Below are 21616 nucleotides of genomic sequence, written 5' to 3' on the forward strand. Positions count from 1 at the left end.
GGACTGTGTGGAGCGGTACAAATCAGGTGCCAAATACTCACTGTATCCTTGGCAACCAGGGCCACCTGGGGAACCAGGGGCACCAGGGGGGACTGGATCTGGACTGGATGTTTTTGCTGTTTGACTTAAAGATGCCACAAAGACAAAGAATGAAACCTTCATCACACAGACCACAGAGATCCAAACTGTTGTCTAATGTCTGACGTCTTTCCACAGGACAATTCAACGACATCAGCTGTGAAGCTCTGAGAACCTTCACATGCGCCAAACCCGAGTGATCATCCTACCATCAGGTCCAAATCATCCTAAACAACAGGCCTCAATGATGTCATCATTTGGAAGGCTGATCCACTGTGGAGGCGTTGTAACAAACATCAACAGAATCATCTCCCTCCTTCATTCATCATCAAACTCAAGCTTTCATTGTGATGTTAAAGTTCTGGCTCTGTTCTGATTGTGGTGAGAGTGAAACCTGCTTGGATTCAATGAACTATTTGCATTCTGTATTTGGTTGAGCTTCTTCCTTTCTTTCTTTAAGGCTCATTTTAGTTTGTATTCTTATTTGGGGTCCCAGCACAAAATGGTGAAACGCTGAAATGTTGATTTGATCTTTTCTGCTAGATTTGCCCTCAATATGATTTGACTGATGGCTGGGAAAATACAGGACTTTTGAGGGACAAGGAGCGTATCATAACGTTCCTTTGGACCTGGATTCTTTGATTTATCCTTTGAAATATAACAAGAAAAGATCATCAGGTCAAAAGTGCCATAGTGGTTGAAACAATGATAGCAAGAGAAACAACCTGCGTCAGTCTCATAATCTGAACGTCACACATGGCTATGGTCAATATACTGTAGGTGCAATGTCTTCTCACTCCAATTCAATGCTGAGACCTCTACGACCGTGTACAGGATCAGTGGCCATAGACAATAGCTGGATTATCCTACAGTGTTTACTTTTACAAGATAAAGCAAAGAGCGGAGGTATGGGACTGTCTACTTCACCAACAGGGCAACATTCGTCTTGCTTACGTAAAGCACAAGGGCCAAAGTGGGTAAAACCATCACAGGAAGTCAAAAATCCTGCCCCGTGTGAGGTTCGAACTCACGACCTTCAGATTATGAGACTGACGCGCTGCCTACTGCGCCAACGAGGCTGACGGTGTCTTACCTACTATGATTCGTGGTCCTTCAACGAGACTTGGAACCTGTACACTCTCTGACTGCAGACATGGGTGCAGTAGCTTAATCCATGGCGGACTCGGAACCGGAGGGTCGCGTGGACCAAGAAAGTGTACTGGCAGCTGGTGAGTTGCCAGTTGGCCTCCAGGGCACTGCAGAGGTGCACGTGAGCAAGGCACCCCCCTTTCAATCCCTTCTTCCTATTCAGCTTCATATTTAAGACCACTTCAAACAATTGATCAAATACCTAATACGGTATCGGCTCTCTCGCTTTAACAGCAGCAGGATACGCACGGCCGCCATCATTCATCATTCATATACCTACATGTTGTCAGCCTCAGCAGTCCCAATATGCTGAATCAGCACAGAGCGGCGTGATCAGCACACATGTAGGTCACTGATCAGAGGCCCGACTCTAATGCCCACTCAACTTCATCCACAACAACATTAACCTTGAAGAAGGAAAACTTTGTGTGGTACTTTTTTAGGACAATCTTCATCACCACGGATGGATTGTTGACGTCAGGACGAGCCAAGATGCATCAACGACATCATCAGACACTCAACATCAACTCCTCACAGCGTAAACAGGAAGCTGCTGGTTCATAATGAAGCTGACAAGTTACAGGGAAAAGAATCTGGGCTCTCATGTTATCCGACACACACACACAAGCACACACGCACGCACGCACGCACGCACGCACGCACGCACGCACGCACGCACGCACGCACGCACGCACGCACGCACGCACAAGCTTCTCACATTAACTGGCATTAACTCACATTATTGATTTTCTGAGTGTTGGCAGTGGAGTTTTTCTTGCAAGATCATCAACTCTCTGACTTTGGTCTGTACTAAAGAACCTGGTGAGAGAGAGATAAAGAGAGGGAGAGAAGAGAGCGAGAGAGAGAGAGAGAGAGAGAGAGAGAGAATGAAGAGAGAGACAGATGAGGGGAGGGCAAAATCAAAACAGGAAGAGAGAGACGGGAAGATGGATGAAGAAGAAGGAAGTGTGAGACCCCCCTGGAGGAAAGTGAGGGAGAGGGGAGGGTGCAGGTGACGAATGACAGAAGGAGGAGGGGATTGTGGGTAAAGTAGGACAAGGAGGAGAAGGAGCTGCAATCGATGGGGAGGAGGAGGATCAATCTGCCGTCCCGGGAGGAAGACGGATCAGGATGGGAGAAGCATCCATCACGTGACCTCACACAGTCCTCACACACACACACACAGGGAGATGGGGGGGCGGGGAGAGCGAGAGAGAGACAGAGAGAGAGAGACAGAGAGAGACTCACCTCACTATGTTCACACTTTTGTCACCACATCAGACCCCAATGAGAAACTTTAATGCAGTGACAGTGTGTGTGTGTGTGTGTGTGTGTGTGTGTGTGCGTGTGTGCGTGCGTGCGTGTGAAAGATGATATCCAAACTCAGCTGTCTTTCAGTGTCAAATATGACAGCTGCTTCTCTAAAACACCGCCCTCCTCCCTCATCATCATCATCATCATCATCATCATCATCACCGGTTTCTTCCAATAAACTCTTTTTTTTGAGGACCCAGCAGCGACCTCCTTAGAAAACAATTAAGCGCTGACCAACCCAAATCAAACAAACACGAACATGCAGCATCCAATCAGAGCGACCCCCTTCCTCTCTGACCCCCTACCCTCCCTGCAGAGCTGCAGACAGACGTTCCTCTGTCACAACATGGGCGGGTCTCTGTGATAACACCGTACACAGCTGCCCTGCTCGCTCTCTCTCTCCCTCTGCGGGCGATCAGGCTTTCTATTGCCTCACATGTTTGTGACGAGGAGCTTCCCACCTCTGATCCCTTCTAATGAACATGATCTCTTGTCTGGACCTCGTGGAGCTCATGTGAACCAATGCAACCTCCAAACAAGTGGTGGGTCAGAATGCACCTGCATCTCTATGATTTCGTGCGTTCGTAAGGTTTTTCCTGCATTTGCAGTCGGCAGTGCGTCCGTCTCGTAACCTGGAGGTCAGGAGGGTCTGAATCCTGCGTCTCCTACATCTTCACCAGTCTGAGAGTGTCGCAGAAGTGCAGGTGGTCTTCTCGCACATGTGAGAAGACCACGTAATAAGATTTAGGTTTACGTTAGCTCGTAACCTCTGGCCAGCAGAGCGCCGCCGCCGCGCCCTTGTCCGCTCCCTCCATCCACATCTCACGTTCCAAAGCCGAGCTGCTGGAGGACAATGCCCAGTCTGGCCCTACTCCCAGCTCCCCCTGCTTCTGTGTTTACAGCCGTCTGACGCCATTTCCTCTCGGTCGCACAGCTCGCAGCTAATTATAGCAGCCGGCATCGGTGGCTCGCTGAAATGTGTTCTAATATTCCAGAGCTGCATGTGTTTCCACTCAGCAAAACTGAGAAATGTGTCACCTAACTATACACACAGTGATTGATCGCAATATAAAGCTAATGATGGTACTTTTGGGGAGTTTATTGAGTCATTTAGCCTCAATTTAACAAAATGACTGACTTGCATCCTAGTTTTCACTTTACACTTCACTGTATGGAACACGTGAAGGTTTCCATACATTTCACCTTTCAGTTCACGTTAAAGACTTTCAGGTAACGATCTTCCAAACGAGCGTAAACGCAGTCAGAGGCTTATTAATAAATCTGATCCCGTGTCTGAAGCCTTTTGATTGTATAAAGGTATTTGGCACTTGTGGATGTTTCTTCCTCTGTGTGAGTGTGTTGGCCTGGTGCCTGATGTGTGTTCCAGCGATAAGCCGCGTGAAGCAGAGTTTTATATCATCTAATCCTCCAGATTCTGGAGCTATAAAGTTTTATGACACGTTTCACACAGATGTTTCATATTTTGATGCTTCACAATATGAGGTATTGTTTAAATACCTGACTGCTGCTTTAAGTGAGCCCAATTTCCCTGCATGTTTTTTAATAATGCAATTTGTTTCATTTGACTTGAGTTATTGCCGTGTGATTTTACAACAGGCGGACAAAAATGTAATCAAATCCCCCGGCCGCAGCATTACTCAGGCTGGAAACAGCTCCGTTTGTGCTTTGGATCCTCAGGTTGTCCCCTGTAGTGTGTGTGGCACAGACAGGAACGTTACTGTGAGCGTGTGACCAGGAGCAGACAGACAGACGGACAGACAGACAGCGAGTGAGTCAGAGCTAAAGTGGATGAGCCACAGCAAATGCTGCTCAACCTTCATGACCAAACCAGATGACTAAACATGCCTGAGACTGCGGTGGTACCACGTCGTCCTCGCTCAGGTTCACTGTAGAGCGTTCCTCCCTCCGTTCGCTCAGCTCCTCCCACTCTGAACTCATTAGTAACCGTTCCTCTTCTCTGCGCTGTGTTTTCACCTCCGAGTGCAAACATGTTGCATCTGTACCTGTTCCACTGAGTCCAGCAGGTTTCATGTTTGTAACACCGCTCCTCCACACACACTGACAGGTCAAAGGTGGAGCTCTTCTTCTGCTCCTCCTGCTATATCTGGCCCTCCACTCTTTCCTCCTCCTCATATTTCCTGTACATCTCTTTCCTGCTTCACTTTCTTGCCTCCTCAGCTTCTCTTTTCTTTCTCTACTTATCTAAACACCCCTTCACTCTTCCTCATACCCTGCTACTCTTCCTCTCTGCCAGTGAAGCCTCATCTAATGGGTCCTCATTGATTCTGGTACCTGAAGAGTTAAAATCTATACAGTGGAAGAAAGTAGGTGTAAGTGTAAGTGTTGGCTCAACAATGGCCACATCCTGCATGTCTGTGTGTAAAATCTCGACGAGTCTTGTGAAGTCCCAACATGAGAGGTATGGGACTGTCTATCGCACCAACAAGGCAAAAGTGCTATAGTGGTTAAAACCATCACTGCTGAAGTCACGACCTTCAGTTTATGAGACTGACGTGATTGACAATAGGACTCAGTCATTGTTTGTACAGATTGAGTGTCGTTGCCGTACTACCACAGATCTCTCTAGCCATCCATCTGTCAGCCTCGTTGGCGCAGTAGGCAGCGCGTCAGTCTCATAATCTGAAGGTCGTGAGTTCGACCCTCACACGGGGCAGGTCTTTTACACACATGGCTATGGTCTATATAATAGGTCCAATATCTACTGTCGCCCATTGAATGCTGAGACCTCTATGACCCTGCACAGGATCAGTGGCCACAGACAATGCCTGGATTATCCTACACAATGTTTTCTCTTACTGGAAAAAGCAAAGCACCATGACATGACGATCTTTTCTGCCACACAGTCTACATGTGAGGTATGGGACTGTCTATATCACCAACAGGGCAACCTTCGTCATGCTTGTGTCAAGCAAAAGTGTCACAGTGTTTAAAACCATGACAGGAAGCCAATCTCTGTTTCAATCAAAGTCTGAGTTCGATTCTCCATGTAATCGTGTAGTGGTTTATGTTGGTACAGGACACAGCATGGTAGCCATTCTACATAGGCCTCGTTGGCGCAGTAGGCAGCGCGTCAGTCTCATAATCTGAAGGTCGTGAGTTCAACCCTCACACGGGGCAGGATTTTGTCTTCCTGTGATGGTTTTAACCACTATGGCACCTACGCTTCACGTAGCAAGACGGATGTTGCCCTGCTCTTTGGTTGTTCTAGTAAAAGAAAACACTCTGTAAAATAATCCATCCATTGTCTATGTCCATTCATCCTGTACAGGGTCACAGAGGTCTCAGCATTGAATATAGTAGATAGTGGACCTACAGTATGTTGACCATAGACATACCATTTGTATGTGTGTAAAAGCTCTGCCCCGTGTGAGGGTTGAACTCACGACCTTCAGATTATGAGACTGACGCGCTGCCTACTGCGCCAACGAGGCTGACAGACCATTGTGTAGAAAGATCCGTAGTGCACGATCGTCGAATAGCCATCACATTGACAATCGGAATCGGACTATGCACCAACGATACTTTGTCACGCAGCCAGAGAAAGCAAAGAGCTGTGACCGCACAATACTTTTCTAGCATTGTGAGGTATGGGACGGTCTATTTCACCAACAGGGCAACATTGGTCTTGCTTGCATAAAGCAAAATTTCCATGACAGGACGAGACTTGGAACCTGTACAATATCCTGCCCTGTTAGTCAATGCAATGAAGTGGTGGTGCTTTGTGGTCCGTGCTTCAGTCATTAGAAATGTCAATGGAGGACAAATGTAGCCTCGTCAGCGAAATAGACACTGTCCCATACCTCTCATGTAGTGACGAGAGAGGTGTTTTTGTTCAATATTGGTCACATCCTGCATGTATGTGTATAAAAACTCTGCCCCGTGTGAGGGTCGAACTCACGACCTTCAGATTATGAGACTGACACGCTGCCTACTGCGCCAACGAGGCCTGAAAAGACAAGTACAGTGCAACCTCAACAAGCCAGAACGCACAACCAGGGTGCAACTGCTGAGGTCAGCTGGTACTAACAACAGACATTGTTAGTACAGATTCATAGTTGTTACCACAGTACAAGCCTTCTGTTGTCAGCCTCGTTGGCGCAGTAGGCAGCGCGTCAGTCTCATAATCTGAAGGTCGTGAGTTCAACCCTCACACGGGGCAGAGATTTTATACGCATGGCTATTGTCAATATACTGTAGGTGCAACATCTACTCTCTCTGAATGGATCTTGCTGCATGACATATCCTAAAGGCTTCAGGCTCGCTATTCTGCTGCATCTACCTTTAGACACAGACAGACGCACATTAGGTCATAGGTGCTACACACACCCACACAAGTTGCTTCTCAGGCTTTATTTATGATGCTGTTCAGTGAGTAATGGTGGGAATCTCACATCATGCAGCCAAGAAAACAAAAGAAAGAGAGAGAGAGAGAGAGAGAGAGAGAGAGAGAGAGAGACACTGCTGTCATCTTTTGCTGCCGCGGTCATCCGTTGGTCAAGATGTTATTTTCATTACTGGACTCAAGCCAGACACACACACACACACACTCACACACACACACACACACACAGAGCGGTACACACTGGACACTGGCTCAGAGAGACAGGGGAGCTCCCTGTCCTAAACAATAGCCATAAATATAGCCGCCTCTGGGAAAAAGAATACAAATGCTGCGTCCATCCCTTCAGCGAGGAATAACGCCCAGTCCTGCACTTCCTGTTCTCTGAGCACCATGTGGAGCAGTGCACTGTGGGAAGAGTGAGGAGCCTTCTCCTCCTCCACTCCACAAGCCTGAGACAGAGGTCAACAACACATTTACCTCTGGTGCAGAGATTCACAGGACAGCAGTGTTTGAGCGGCACATCTATGTCCGTCCCTTCACCGTCTGTTTGTTACCTCTAAAAAGAGCTGCAGGGAGCCTGATTTACATACGTGAAGGACAAACAGACCAGCTCCTTGCTCAAGGGAAACGACAGGAGTGTCAACCTATCATATTGACAGTCAGTGAAACAGAGTGAACCCACATGGGGCCCAAACACAGAACACCACCAAAAGCTGTTGCCCCGTGTGAGGGTTGAACTCACAACCTTCAGATTATGAGACTGACGCGCTGCCTACTGCACCAACGAGGCTGCAAATTTCCAATACCACTCCATTACATCGACAATCAAACTGCACAGGTAACTTGTCTTGCAGGTGCAGGGCAGCCATTCTTCGGCGCCCCTGGAGCAGTTGGGAGTTTGGTGCCTTGCTCACGTGCACCTCGGCAGTGCCCTGGAGGCAAACTGGCAACTCACCAGCTGCCAGTCCACTTTCCTGGTCCACAACCATTCGGTTCCTAGTCCCCTATGGACTGAGTTACTGCCCCCATGTCTGCAGAGTCAGACATTGTACAGGTTCCAAGTCTTGTTGAGTTACGACGGATCGTAATACATGTTGTCGGCCAGCCTCGTTGGCGCAGTAGGCAGTGCGTCAGTCTCATAATCTGAAGGTCATGAGTTCAACCCTCACACGGGGCAGAGTTTTTGACTTCCTGTGATGGTTTTAACCACTTTGGCACTTGTGCTTTACGTAAGCAAGTCGAATGTTGCCCTGTTGGTGAAGTAGACAGTCCCATACCTCGGCACTTTGCTTTGTCTTGTAAAAGTAAACACTGTGTGGGATAATCCAGCTATTGTCTATGGCCACTAATCCTGTACATGGTCATGGAGGTTTCAGCATTGAATGGGACAGAGTAGCCATTGCACATACAGTATATTGACCATAGCTATGTGCTACCTTTACATTATGAGACTGACGCAGGGTTTTTATCTTGCAATGATGGTTTCAACCACTATGGCACTTTTGCCCTGTTGGTCAAATAGGCAGTCCCATACCTGATGATCTTGTCTGGCACAGAGTCCCTACATGTGAGGTATGGGAATGTCTATTTCACCAACAGGGCAACATTCGTCATGCTCACATAAAGCTAAAAACCATCACAGGAAGACAAATCTCTGCCCCGTGTGAGGCTCGAACTCACGACCTTCAGATTATGAGACTGACGCGCTGCCTACTGCGCCAACGAGGCCTGCACACACGTGTACAGTGCAACCTTAACAAGCCAGAACGCACAACCAGGGTGCAACTGCTGAGGTCAGCTGGTACTAACAACAGACATTGTTAGTACAGATTCATAGTGGTTACCACAGTACAAAGCTTCTTCTGTCAGCCTCGTTGGCGCAGTAGGCAGCGCGTCAGTCTCATAATCTGAAGGTCGTGAGTTCAACCCTCACACGGGGCAGAGATTTTATACACATGGCTATTGTCAATATACTGTAGGTGCAACATCTACTCTCTCCCAGTCGAGGCTGAGACCTCTATGACCCCGCACAGGATCAGTGGCCATAGACAACCGCTGGATTATCCTACACACTGTTTACTTTCACCAGAACAACCAAAGAGCTGTGACCTGATGATCTTTTCTGGCGAGTTGTGAACGTCTGACCAAACGTTTCTTCAGGCAAAATAGGATTAGCAGAAGTCCAGAAGACTAAAAGTGAACATGAGCTGCCACTGCCTGAAGAGAGCCAGAACATTCTGGATCTCTGCTTCAGACCTGCTACCCAGTGCTGAGTACTAACCTCTGTGTTTCAAAAGCTGTTGCCCCGTGTGAGGCTCGAACTCACGACCTTCAGATTATGAGACTGACGCGCTGCCTACTGCGCCAACGAGGCCTGAAACAGCTCTAAGTGCAGCTCAAATAAGTACGAGTATACAACTACACAGACACACACACACACAGTGGCTCACATCCTCTCAGTCCATTCCTCCATCAGAGTCAAAGTTCTTTGACACGTCTCCATTTCAGTCACATTAAGGTGCAAACATGACGTTTCAAAATGCTGAACTGTGAAACATGGAGAGTAGACTCAGAGTCACACCTTTGAAGCCCTGAGTGTTTCTCTAAAGAGTCATAACTCAGGATGAAATGAGAAAACTTCATATTTATTGTGTCTTTTGTTGCAGTTTGTGATGTCGGAGGCGTTTGATGTTGAGAACGCTGTCAGGAGCTGTAACCCCCCAGACACCACAGACACTCCTCTGACACCCACGGGCCTGAGAGTGTGTTTGTGCTCGCTGTGTGTGTGTGTGTGTGTGTGTACGCTCCATACGCTGCCTCCGGAAATCAGAAGGAAGAATCTGAAGTGGTCCCTCCTTGGTTTGAGAGGGAGCTCAGGGCCGCGGCGGGGCGGACGGAGGGAGGGCGAGCTGGCAGCCGGCCGGGCGGATCTGAGGGGGCGGTGACAGGCCCCGTGGACCGCAGAGGTCACCGGTTCAAAGCCCGGGTGGAACTCAACAACACAGTAAAGCACATCAAGCTCCAAAACAGACATGACAAATGACAAACACATGCACAAACACACAATACGCCATAAAGTATACATTTGCTTTTTACATTAACTTCTCTGCATAAAGCATCTTTCCTCTTTTATTGTGTGATGATACTTTTGCTCTGTTTCTTCTTCTACTTCTCTTTTTAAGGCCGATCCAGGGACAACGGCTGCAAATCTGCTCCATGCAAACCCTCGCACATCTGCGTGACTCTGTGCACCAGCGTCTGTGCGTCTGCTCACATGTGGGACACACATCTGATTCACCCGGATTCAAACCGGCAGCTTCAGTGTGAACGCGGCCATTGCTTCAGATCTTAAGTCCTCTTATCGTAGTCGAGGCTATTTTTGATCCTGTTTACCCGGCATGTTGTCTGATCTTTGTGCTTACATGAAAGTGTGTGTGTGTGTGTGCGTGTGTGTGTGTCAGTAACTTTAGTGAGCAGATTGAAGCAGCGTCTACACTTTTCTCCCTCTCTCTGGCTCGTTCTCCTCTCATTTCCCTTTGATTTCTTTGAAAATCTACCATCAAATCTCTCTCTCTCTCTCTCACTCTGTCTGCCTCTCTCGCCGTCTCTCCCCCTGTCTCTGTCTCTCTCTCGCTGTCTCTCTGCGTCTCTCTGCGTCTCTCTGTCAGAGGAAGATCATTGTGGTCTAAAATAGCCCCTTTGTTTTGCCGAAGAGGAAGTGATATTGTCGTGGAGGCTCTGAGAAAGGAGTGAGGTCATGAGGAGGAGAAACGACCTTGGAGACAATCACACACTCGGGTTCCCACTGCCACATATGCAGCAGGATACACACACACACACGCACACACACACACACACACAGAAACAAATTTGGACGTGTGCATGACATAAAGAAAGATGCATTGTGGCAAGCCCTCCCACTGACCATGGGAAAAACACAAACACACACACACACACACACACGTCTCTGTAAGTTGTCTTTTGTCTTGTACTTATATTTGTAGGTACTTATTGTGTGTGTGTGTGTGTGTGTGTGTGTGTGTGTGTGTGTGTAAGGTTATAAAACACACACACACACACAATGAGCACCTACAACAAGTGTGTGTGTGTGTTTTATGACCCTACACACAGACACACACAGGCTCAGGTCTGTCATGGTGTTGAGGTCGCTTCTCCTTCTCTCCCACCGCTCCCTCAGAGCACCAACATGAAAATCACAGCAGCTAACTCTGATATGCTAACGTTCATCTGGTCTCTGCCTCTTAACGTCTCGCTCTGAGAGACTTCCTATCTGCCTTCAGTCTCTAAGCACGAGCTCAGCGGGGATGTGATCCAACGCCAAAGGAACCAAAGACGCAACCTCAGAACTTCACCCTTCATCCCATAAGCACCGTCGCACAATCTGTTAAGCCTCCTCCCCTCAGGTTTGTATGGGAGTGTGTCTGTGAGTGTGTGTGAGGTGAGAAGGAAGTGGGTGTGTTCTCATCCCGAACATTGTCAGGGTGTATCTGTCTCCCATAGCGACGGCCCGTCACCGCACCCTCATCTACACCGACTCCCCTGCTGAGTAACCGGCTTTGGAGAGCAGCCACCTGCTGTGATGTCACCATCTGTGACGCATTTACCTGTCAGCTCACACACACACACACACACACACACACACACACACACAGAGGAATATGTTGTGAGCCTGTTTGCATTCATTCCAGAAAGTGAGAACTCGAAGTAACTCAGGAATAAAGTTGAACCTAAAGTTCAAAGCTCTGCTGCTTACCTACAAGAATACTTAAGACCAACACACACACACACACACACACACACACACACACACACACACACGTGCACGGGCTGTAATTAATGACGTGAAGGTGATGATGAGGGGGAAGGCTTCACAGGGAGTCAATATGACAGCTTCATCATTTGCACTGTGGTGAGGACAGATGGCTCAGCCGCCATGCTGGACTCACTGTAAACAAACACACACACAAACACACCACACACACACACACTTTTCCATGAGAGTGTGTTAACACAAACACACACAACTGAGTTGCATTTGGCTCCACGTCTTCTTGTTTGATTGATTTTGATCTATCGTCTAAATTGCAGCTCAATCCTCAACATGATCATTACAACCCAGAAAACAAGCACTCACACACACACACACACACACACACACACACCAGTGGACGTGCCAGAGACGCTGACCCACTGATCTCGTTCAGGAAACAAACCCTGATGAAGCTCCTGATCTTCATCATGTTTGTGTAACAGTTGTTCTGATTTGTAAATGGCCTCCACTTGAAGCTGTGATGGTCAGATACAGGGCCTGGCCTCTGTCTGACTCCACCGCCTACATATCAGGCAGCAAATCAACATCAAAGGGCACACACACACACACACACCTAATCAATGACAGATGGTCTGAAAGCCTTTCAGCCATATGAGAAATGTTGAAGTAATTAACAATTAGCAGTTCAAAGACGAGGTGACGGTGCGAGCTCACCAACCTGAACCTGCCTTCTTTGAGACTGAGTGACAGTGTGTGTGTGAGTGTGTGTGTGTGTGTTTTCACACCCACCTCCTGGTCAGTCAGGTGACAGTGGCCTAAAAGCATCTGTGGCCTAAAAGCTGCTGCCCTGTGTGAGGGTTGAACTAATGACTGTCAGATTTTGAGACCGACGTTTGTACAGATTCAAAGTCGTTGGCGCAGTGTATGTCTTCTCCTGTCAGCCTCGTTGGCGCAGTAGGCAGCGCGTCAGTCTCATAATCTGAAGGTCGTGAGTTCAACCCTCACACGGGGCAGAGCTTTTACACACATAGCTATGGTCAATATACTTTAGGTCCAACATCCACTATATATTCAATGGTGAGACCTCACTGACCCTGCACAGGATCAGTGGACGGATTATCCTACACACTGTTTTCTTTTACTGGAACAACCAAATGGGTGTGACCTGATGACGTTTTCAGGCAAAGAGTGCCTACATGTGAGGTATGGGTCTACTTCACCAACAGGGAACCATCCGTACTGCTACGTGAAGCAAAGGTACCATAGTGGTTAAAACAATCACAGGGAGACAAAATCCCTGCCCCGTGTGAGGGTTGAACTCACGACCTTCAGATTATGAGACTGACGCGCTGCCTACTGCGCCAACGAGGCCTGTGGTCGATGGCTACCTTGCTGTTTCCTGTCCTAACATAGACTACTACACGATTACATTGAGAATCAGACTCAGACTTTGATTGAAACAGAGATTTGGCTCTCACAGACTAGTGACCTCTTGATGGTGAACCCTGACTCTTACTGAATGCTGGGATCCTGTCCAGGCCCTCCATGGCCCTGCACAGGATCAGTGCATATGGAGAATAGGTGGATTATCCTACATCATGTCATCAGCTGCTAGAATAAGCCAAGCAGCTGACGTGACCAGACAATGTTGTTCTAACACAAACTGGCTTCACTGGCAGTTTGTTGCTAGGAAGGTTAGCATGCTAGTTAGCTGGAAGGTAGTTTGGTAAGTGAGCTAGCTGGGTGTTTGTTGCTAGGTAGGTAGGTTTGTTACCTTGTGGCTTGTTGCTAAGGGGATTGATGTGCTCACTGGCTTTTGATTTTCAGAGAGGTTAGCTAGTTATGTTAAAGTGTGTCGAAGTGTATTGCTTGCTATGTGCGGAAACAGAAACGCCTGTGTGTGTGTGTTTGTGTGCGTTTGTGGGATGTGTATGTGTAAGAGGCTCTCAGAATGAGTGGCAGGTGTGCTTAAGCCCACTTTTGTATCGATGTGTGGGAAGCCCACAGCGAGGGCTTCACCCGTGTTTACTCTACATGGGCGATTACTAGCTGCGGAAATGCTAATGGCTGTTTGGATAGCCACGGACCGGGGTGGAGGCTTTTGTTTTGCTAGGTGATCCTCGTCTGGCCAGCAGAAACACCGACCTGTTGATTTTAAATTATGGGGGAGGGGAGGGATTTGCTGCCTCGGCAAAAGTGGCCGCAACAGCCTCCACCCCCCTCCAGCCCGCCCACTCTTCCTCGACACGCTGAGCGACTTGAATTAGCGGCTAACGCGGCAGCTTTGACTCAGCGTTGTTGAGTTAAGAGGAGCTGATTTATGTTCGAGGCAATATTGTTGCAGAGGCACTTTAGGGGGAAGTTGAGCCGGCCTGTCTGTTTTTGTCATCCCTGATAAATGAGCTGCGTTACGTTCAGGGCCTTTAAATGGAAAACACGTTGTTAGTTGGGCGGCACAAGTTTATGAGCTGTTTCACTGAAGCGACCATCCACGCTGCTTTGACCTCAGAACCTCCCGGGGGGCCGAGGCTGAAGAGGAAGAGGAAGAGGCAGGAGGATTTCTAGTTAGTTAGTTGGAGAAAGCTTTGATGAATTCATGGGTGGGACCTTCAGGTAAAGTCTGTGTTGCCCAAAAGCTGCTGCCCCGTGTGAGGGTCGAACTCACGACCTTCAGATTATGAGACTGACGCGCTGCCTACTGCGCCAACGAGGCTGTGTAAACCTCACAAAGTCATCTGTGCTTAATAGGAGATGACAGAGATGTATGAGCTTCTTGTTTCTTGTAAACTCTGAGCTTAAACATGAAAGTGGCTAAAAGCAGACATGTTCTGGGGTTGAGAGGTTAAATTATGGGGTCGACGTTTCTGCCTCGCCGAGCGCTTGCATGGTTTTTGCAAATGAAATCAAGGGAAACCATTTCTGACAGAGTCGCCTGTCTGCTTTTTAATCAGGCAGGAAGAAGAATGTGAGCGAGTGCTCATTCTCTCACCACAGCCTCTGGATGAGTGACGGCCACGGTGACGTTTATGCGTGAAGAAGAGGACGCACGAGACCGTAGGGTACTGGAACAACAGTTGTCCGTGGCAACATACAATTTTCATGGCAAACGTAAAGCCTCCTTTCACGCAAGCGTTACCGTGTCAGTGCAGTCGTACCGCTTTTAAGTATCCAGAGGAACAGGCGCCGCCCGACTTCAGGCCTTAGACTGTCGGCCATTTTGTTAGCGATCAGCGATTCCAGATGTTTCCATTTAAGAATCATTTTCCCGTTAGAAATCAACTTCTACAATCATTTAAATTGTCGCCTCTTAGTGGAGGAAAATTGATTATTAATCATGAAGTGATCTCATGTTGGTTTGTTGACGTGAGCGTCTGAGCGACGGCCTCCTTGTTCCTCAGATCTGGACCCAGATTGAGCTCTGACTTTCTCTCTTAATGCACACAGAGCTGCACCGCCGTACAGCCATTACACGACCCTCTAATGGGCTGTGAGCGGTGGCGTGCGGCGCCCCGGGCTGTGGCCAGAGCGGCGGCGGCGATACGTCACTGTGAAGGCTGAGAGGTCACGGTGTTAACGGCGCTCTGCTCTGAGTGACAAAATGGAGTTAATGTGGCGTTCAGTGTACACGACCGGAGCAATGTAAACATGTGTGTGTGTGTGTGTGTGTGTGTGTGCGGGGGAGGGAGGGAGCGCTGGAAAGTGTGATTAAAGGAAAACACAGAGCTCTTCACCAAACTGCAGTGATGATGATGGATGATGATGATCTTCCTCCAGCCTGTTCAGACTCTAATGGTTTCTTAGGGTTTAAATACAAACACTTTATCTTGATTTCAGCTTTGACTTTCTCTGTTTTGAAACATGTTAAAAAAAAGATTCACACACACTGCAGCACCACCGTGCCAACTGAGAGGAGACAGGTTTAGGGGGAGGTGTCTTTGGATTGGGTTTACTTGTTTCTGAGAGATTTTAAGTGGAAATTAAAGTTTTAAACTGTAAATAAAGAGCAGATCTTAGGTTCCAGGGTGAAGTGCAGCGTTTCAGTGACGTCAGCAGAGCCAAGTGTTAAACGGTTAAACAAACGGCGGCTCTGCGTGTGACGTGACGGATCTGCTCTCGTGCTCGGACGCTCTGGAGGCTCCTCATGCAACAATCAATGTGAGAGGCGGTATGTATACACTACACGCACACAAACACACACACAGAATCTGACTTTAATGCTCCTCTTGCATCAAACACACTTCTTGTGCGCTTGTGTGAGCTTTGCTGAGCGGCTGAGCAGAGTCTCATTCCAGCTCAGATAATGGGTCTGCACACGGCAACTGTTGCTGTCGACTCATCCGTGTGTTTTGACAGCTCTCACTCTGCCTCTCTCTCTCTCTCTCTCTCTCCCTCTCTCTCTTTCTCCGTTTGGCGTTTCCATTTGAAAGCGTCTTCACTTTCTCACACAACCACGTCAACAAGTGAGCAGCAGGCCAAAGTCTGCCCACAGCTCTCCCTGCTCTGTGTGTGTGTGTGTGTGTGTGTGTGTGGGGCAGGCCTTTCTCCAAACTCCCCCAACCACACACACACACACACACACACACACACACACGCTACCTCGCCTGGCCTCATTCAGGTGCAAATGCGAGCCCATGCAGTAAATTTACAGCCTGGCTTTACGGCGTCTGCCTCTCTCTCCACACGCTGGGTGGCTCAGGGGAACATCTGGAGTGGACAAAGGTCGCTCACGCCGCCCCTCTTTCAGCGACACATGCCGACGACACGCGCAAATCAAACGCACACAAACACAACGCACAGGCACTACATCACTTTGAGCGCTGGACATTTTTACAGCGGCCTCTCTTGGTCACACTCCCGTACGATTTGGATCCGGTCCACTGTCAGCCGAGCAGCCAACACAAAAGAGTGGATCACACACTCACACACACACACTCACACACACACACACACACACACAGAATTTTACTGCTGCCAGGGTGGCAAAGCCTCTGAAAGAGCTTTTAGACACAGAAACTCTCCATTAAAACCCAAACTAATGACATTCTTAGCGGGGTTAGAACCTCTGTAAGACAGGATGATCCACTGTTCTTACTCAGTGGGAAACTCTGATACACTAAACTCACACACACACACACACACACACACAGTGAATGAGCCTGGCTGTATTTGTGACTGTCCTAATCTAACCCAGATTGTGCCAAACACAGGGCGGTGCGATGACATCACTCCTGCGTGGCGGCCGTGCCTAACGCCCTATTTGTACCTCCGCAGCTGGCATACATGCGCCGCCACCGCCGCAGACGCTACGTCAGGACAGGAAGTCACATGACGAGGTTCTTGAGCATTTTGTAGCATCTGTGATGAGTTTGAGGTCACACACACATCTGACCAGCATTTCACCTTTGGTTTGATGGACGATTCTACAGCTGTGAGTCACTTCAGCTCAGGACACACACACACAGACACACACACACGTTCCTGTGACAATAGCCGTCTCAGCAAAAGTGAATACTGGAGGCAAATTCAGCAACTGTTACTGAATTCCTTACATATTTCACTTTAAATGAGAAGTAGTGAAGAGTTATTGAGTGTAAAAGTGATTTCTGTCCTTTTGCGTCTGGGTGAATAAATAGCTGCAGTGTGTTTCTGTGCCACTTATAGACGAATGAAATGTAAACGTTGGGCTCATTGCCATGCTGGCATGCTGATCGCCATAGAAACAGGAGGACGCTACAGACTCTGTAGCGTCTGGCCTCTGAACGACATCGCTCACTGAGCTGAGGTCGCCTGCTTTTCTCTCCTCGCTCTGAGTGGACTGAGCGTTTCTCCTCTTGACCTCTCGTCTTTGCTCCTCACTGGGAGATTTGCGAGCTGAACGTAAAGCGCCCGGACGGGGAGACGTCTCAGCTTTTTGTCCTTTTCTATCACGGAGGGCACCTGGGCCGGCACTTGAGACATGAATGGAGCAGCTGGGCCAGACTGAGACGTACAGACCAGCAGCCAGACCTTACAGACTTTACATGGAAGCTGTCTGCTGCCCCCGGCTTTAAAGACCTTCAAATAAAAACACACAGTTATAAATACACATGTGAGCAACACAAACTGGAAGAAACTAAAGTCAATAACCAACTTTACACGTTCATGAGGAGAAATGGACACGTTCTACAGATTTACACGTTCTTATTTCTAATTAGGATCTATTTTGAAACGTCTGTAAACGGTTTAAATGAACTTTCATTTGATAAACTTCTTGCCGTGCCCACTGAGGGAAAACATATCAGGCAGGGTGTCTTAAAGTTCTGTCTGACCTCTGACCTGTGTTGAGATTCAGGGCTTTAAAAGTTTCAACCAGTGGACGTCTTACATAACCTTTAAACTTTCAAACTATGAAACCTATAAATATGAGAATAAATCCCTCTTGTGTGTTCCTTTAAGAACTTATGTGAACTTAGGGAGTCTGTGTTTTACCGGTAAACTAAAAACAAAAAGCTTCTCTCTTGAGGTGAGCAGTGTAGAGGCTGTATTTGCCTTTTTGTCTAGTTTTCTGTTGCAGTGATGAAACGTCCCTGTGTGTGTCTGAGGTCTCATCACGTCAAAGCGTCCAGATCCATTTATTGTTTCTCTTTCCTTTTCCCATGGAAGCTTTACGAGCTGAAACAAAACAAAACAAGCCCGTGTCTTTAAATTCAAACCATATTCTACATCATCGTCCATCACACACACACACACACACAGACTCACACACACAGGGGAGCGACGCAGGCCCATGTATAGGTGCAGAAGGACACACTGTCTCGCACTCTCACACACTCAGCACTCGGCCTCTAATCTGCTCTTAATTCAATTCTGGCCTGGAGAGACTTTAACTCAATTACACTCTGCCCCCCCCACACACACACACACGGGCACACACATTAATTGAGCTCTTCCTCCTTCACATACTTGTGCGACATCAATCAGCATGAAGTGGGGTTTCTGCTGGAGCTTTTCTCCGGGAGGACAATTCGATTTGTCCACAGAGCGTCTGAAGTGGGGCTAGAAACACAAAAGAAGGATCTCCCTCTCTCTCACACACACACACACACACACAATCCCTCTTTTCATCTCTTTTATTACTTGGGAAACATGAATCAAACTGTAATTCCCAAACAGCACATTCCTGTAATATGAAGCAGCAGAACATCACAGCGGCGCTAAAAGGCCCGAGCATCGCCGCAAACCTGACGTTGTATTTACATTAGCAGGCTGAAAAACTGGACCGGTAATTTATTAAAGTGGTGGCGGGGCTGTAAAATGGAAAAGGACAGAATCTAAGAATGGCATTAGGAGTTATCAGCGATCTAATTCCTTTTCCTTGCAGATTACAGAGGTTGGAGAATTCTAAGCCCCCGTCTCTTTACACGAGAAGCTTTGATTCCCCCCTCAGCATGTGTTACAACAGGAGGGATCTCCTCCTTCTTTTCCTGACAACGCAATTTTGCAATCTCAGTCCAGTCTGGCGGTGACAATTAATTGATTGTAACTGATTATTGGATTCACCACAATGTAACTAAGTCAAACGCGACTATAATAATAGTCACTGGCTGACTTTCCTGTCCTCAGCTTTCTTTTCAGCCTGGTTTCTCTCTCTCTCTCTTTCTCTCTCTCTCTCCCTTTCTCTCGTTTCAGGTCGATCCCTTTTCTTCTTCACGTCTCCGTCTAATCTCGTCTGGTCTTCTCTGTCTTCAGATCTGTGTCCTCTTTTTCTTTAAACTCTGGCACGTTAATGATCATTAACGACAGACAGACCAGAGAGGGACAGCAGATTCATTCTTCTGTCCATCCAAACATCCGTCCTCTCTCGCTGCTTATTCACTTCGTCTTCGACTCTTTTTTAATCTACGTTTCTGTGGCAGACTCATTTGCTGAGCTAGTTCTCCCTTTTCCATCCCTCTCTGTTTTCTTCTCCCTCCATCTTCCTCTGTGCTCGTTTCTTTCTCTCTCACTCTTCGTTCGTCTTAAAAACAACCGTCAGCTTTTCTCACTTTTTTCCCGATCTCCTGGAAACGTGTTCTGTTTTATCTGATCACTGCGGTAACAATCGCTCCTCCGCCGTCTCTTTTTCTGTCCATTTTCTATCTTGTGTTGCCATTTCCGCTCTCTCTCTCGCTCACTCACTCTCTCTCTCTCTCCCTCGCTGTTCTCCGTATTAAACCATTTCTGTCTCCTTCCAGCTCAGAGGTTTTCTGATCTGATTAGTTTGCAGTTTTCATTCTGTTCGCTCCCCAAAATCGATTTGTAAAAGTTATTTTCTGCAGTGGATGGATTTCTCTCTGCTTCTGAGTCGGTGTTACCTGAAGGTCCCACCTAGTTACACATCACCACATTCTGTGCCTTTAGGTGCTCATCCCAACTTCCATTCAGGCTTCATAACTTCATCTTCAGAACATTCACTTCATCCGACGAAGACACAAGAACGAACCAAGGTGTTTACACAAGTCTGCGGTCAATTTACACAAAGGTTGCCTCACTCCTTCCTCCTGCATGTGACATCCACTGAAATGCTCAAATCCATCAGTCTGCCATCTTAACATGTCCATCCATATGTTGTCAGATTATTATCATGAGGTAGGTTCTCCTCTCTACCTCGTTAGCCAACTGAAGCTAACATAACAACAGAGATCAACCTGTCCGGGAATCATCCCTACATGTACGGTATAGCAAAAGCTCACGAAAACTTAGGACTGTGAGTAACGGAGATTTATACATTTACTCGAGACGTGAGACAAGCTAACACTCCAAGACAGACACCTGCCACCCGGTGGTCATTTAAAGAAGTGAGTTAGCGACAATCAGACTAAAACATTGAAGAAAGACTGTGTTCTGTGTTGTAGTGTGTTGTTGTTGGATGATGTCGTTTGTTTACGTGATCATTTCTTGGTTTGACTGATATCGGATCGTTGCCGTGCAAACAAATCCTCTGACACCGCCGGTCAGATCGGCACAAGTCTGAAAATTTGCTGAGTTAAAGCGAGATGTTGATCATCACCAGCAGATTGTTTGGCGACTGGGGTTTTAATATATTTCAATCATCTGATAACATCTGAGAGACTGGAGGGCTGTGTTGTCACTGGCAGAGGAAGGCCTCGCGTCGGCGCTCCAAGTGCTCCTCAGCAAAGTTTGAGCAGGAGGTGCTAACCAGGACCAGGGTGCGACGGGGGCACCGGGTGCTTAAGGGACGCATCATCATCCGGCCAGACACTTCTGATTGATCCTACGTCCTTTTGAATTACAAAGCCGGCGCATCAGCATGTCTTTGTCTGTCTCACCATCTTGAGGAGGTTGTGCTTTCTTGCTGGCTTTGGTTCTGCATTGCTCCAAAAATGGAAGGATTTGTCGCGGTCACTGCGGTGCCGCTGTTCACTTCAGTCATCTGCTGGAGGCGGTTTGGGTTTGCAGCAATTTAAATAAGACAAACCCAAAACATTACAGGGACAGACAGAGAAAACATAGAACACGAGCGAGCGAGTTAGATTGTAAAGACGAGATTAAAGACAGCTAGAGACATTAAGTCTTCATATTGGACAACCTAACAGAACGAAGGGTCCAAATTCTGTGGATGTAACCTAACCCTGGATGAATACATTCTTAAAGACCTTAACAGAATAAGGGTTTACATGAGCAGATGAGCGGGTTCCCCTGGTTAACCTGGTGTCCTGGTATTCCCTTAAACTGGTTACTGAAAGAAGACACACAACCTGAAGCAGCAGAAGCCTCTAATGCCTCTATTTCTGTCTCTGCTAACGATTTTAGTAATGATATTTCCTTTCTAGAAGGACGCCAGGCTGTCTCTCTTTGTCCTGTTCTCCCCCTTGTTTCTTCATCTTCACTCCCTGTCTCACCATTTACTTTTCTGTCCA

The 21616-nt window shown here is 47.7% G+C and overlaps 14 non-coding genes across 14 annotated transcripts; 6 read left to right on the forward strand and 8 right to left on the reverse strand.

The window, feature by feature from the left end:
• Positions 1–1084: 1084 nt before the first annotated feature.
• trnam-cau (transfer RNA methionine (anticodon CAU)) lies at positions 1085–1157 on the reverse strand. Its single transcript has one exon. It is a non-coding gene; the product is annotated as a tRNA-Met (tRNA).
• Positions 1158–5163: 4006 nt separating this feature from the next.
• On the forward strand, positions 5164–5236 carry trnam-cau (transfer RNA methionine (anticodon CAU)). The gene has a single exon. It is a non-coding gene; the product is annotated as a tRNA-Met (tRNA).
• A 391-nt stretch (positions 5237–5627) lies between these two features.
• On the forward strand, positions 5628–5700 carry trnam-cau (transfer RNA methionine (anticodon CAU)). Its single transcript has one exon. It is a non-coding gene; the product is annotated as a tRNA-Met (tRNA).
• Positions 5701–5941: 241 nt separating this feature from the next.
• trnam-cau (transfer RNA methionine (anticodon CAU)) lies at positions 5942–6014 on the reverse strand. Its single transcript has one exon. It is a non-coding gene; the product is annotated as a tRNA-Met (tRNA).
• A 442-nt stretch (positions 6015–6456) lies between these two features.
• Positions 6457–6529, reverse strand: trnam-cau (transfer RNA methionine (anticodon CAU)). The gene has a single exon. It is a non-coding gene; the product is annotated as a tRNA-Met (tRNA).
• Positions 6530–6669: 140 nt separating this feature from the next.
• trnam-cau (transfer RNA methionine (anticodon CAU)) lies at positions 6670–6742 on the forward strand. The gene has a single exon. It is a non-coding gene; the product is annotated as a tRNA-Met (tRNA).
• A 900-nt stretch (positions 6743–7642) lies between these two features.
• Positions 7643–7715, reverse strand: trnam-cau (transfer RNA methionine (anticodon CAU)). Its single transcript has one exon. It is a non-coding gene; the product is annotated as a tRNA-Met (tRNA).
• A 314-nt stretch (positions 7716–8029) lies between these two features.
• trnam-cau (transfer RNA methionine (anticodon CAU)) lies at positions 8030–8102 on the forward strand. Its single transcript has one exon. It is a non-coding gene; the product is annotated as a tRNA-Met (tRNA).
• Positions 8103–8580: 478 nt separating this feature from the next.
• trnam-cau (transfer RNA methionine (anticodon CAU)) lies at positions 8581–8653 on the reverse strand. The gene has a single exon. It is a non-coding gene; the product is annotated as a tRNA-Met (tRNA).
• A 140-nt stretch (positions 8654–8793) lies between these two features.
• Positions 8794–8866, forward strand: trnam-cau (transfer RNA methionine (anticodon CAU)). The gene has a single exon. It is a non-coding gene; the product is annotated as a tRNA-Met (tRNA).
• Positions 8867–9226: 360 nt separating this feature from the next.
• Positions 9227–9299, reverse strand: trnam-cau (transfer RNA methionine (anticodon CAU)). Its single transcript has one exon. It is a non-coding gene; the product is annotated as a tRNA-Met (tRNA).
• Positions 9300–12657: 3358 nt separating this feature from the next.
• Positions 12658–12730, forward strand: trnam-cau (transfer RNA methionine (anticodon CAU)). The gene has a single exon. It is a non-coding gene; the product is annotated as a tRNA-Met (tRNA).
• A 285-nt stretch (positions 12731–13015) lies between these two features.
• On the reverse strand, positions 13016–13088 carry trnam-cau (transfer RNA methionine (anticodon CAU)). Its single transcript has one exon. It is a non-coding gene; the product is annotated as a tRNA-Met (tRNA).
• A 1269-nt stretch (positions 13089–14357) lies between these two features.
• On the reverse strand, positions 14358–14430 carry trnam-cau (transfer RNA methionine (anticodon CAU)). The gene has a single exon. It is a non-coding gene; the product is annotated as a tRNA-Met (tRNA).
• Positions 14431–21616: the final 7186 nt, after the last annotated feature.

This window comes from Genypterus blacodes, unplaced genomic scaffold, assembly GCF_046128005.1.
Source record: "Genypterus blacodes isolate CSIRO-AG114 ecotype Tasmania unplaced genomic scaffold, CSIRO-AGI_Gbla_v1 ptg000065l_1, whole genome shotgun sequence".
In the NCBI taxonomy this organism is placed as follows: domain Eukaryota; kingdom Metazoa; phylum Chordata; class Actinopteri; order Ophidiiformes; family Ophidiidae; genus Genypterus; species Genypterus blacodes.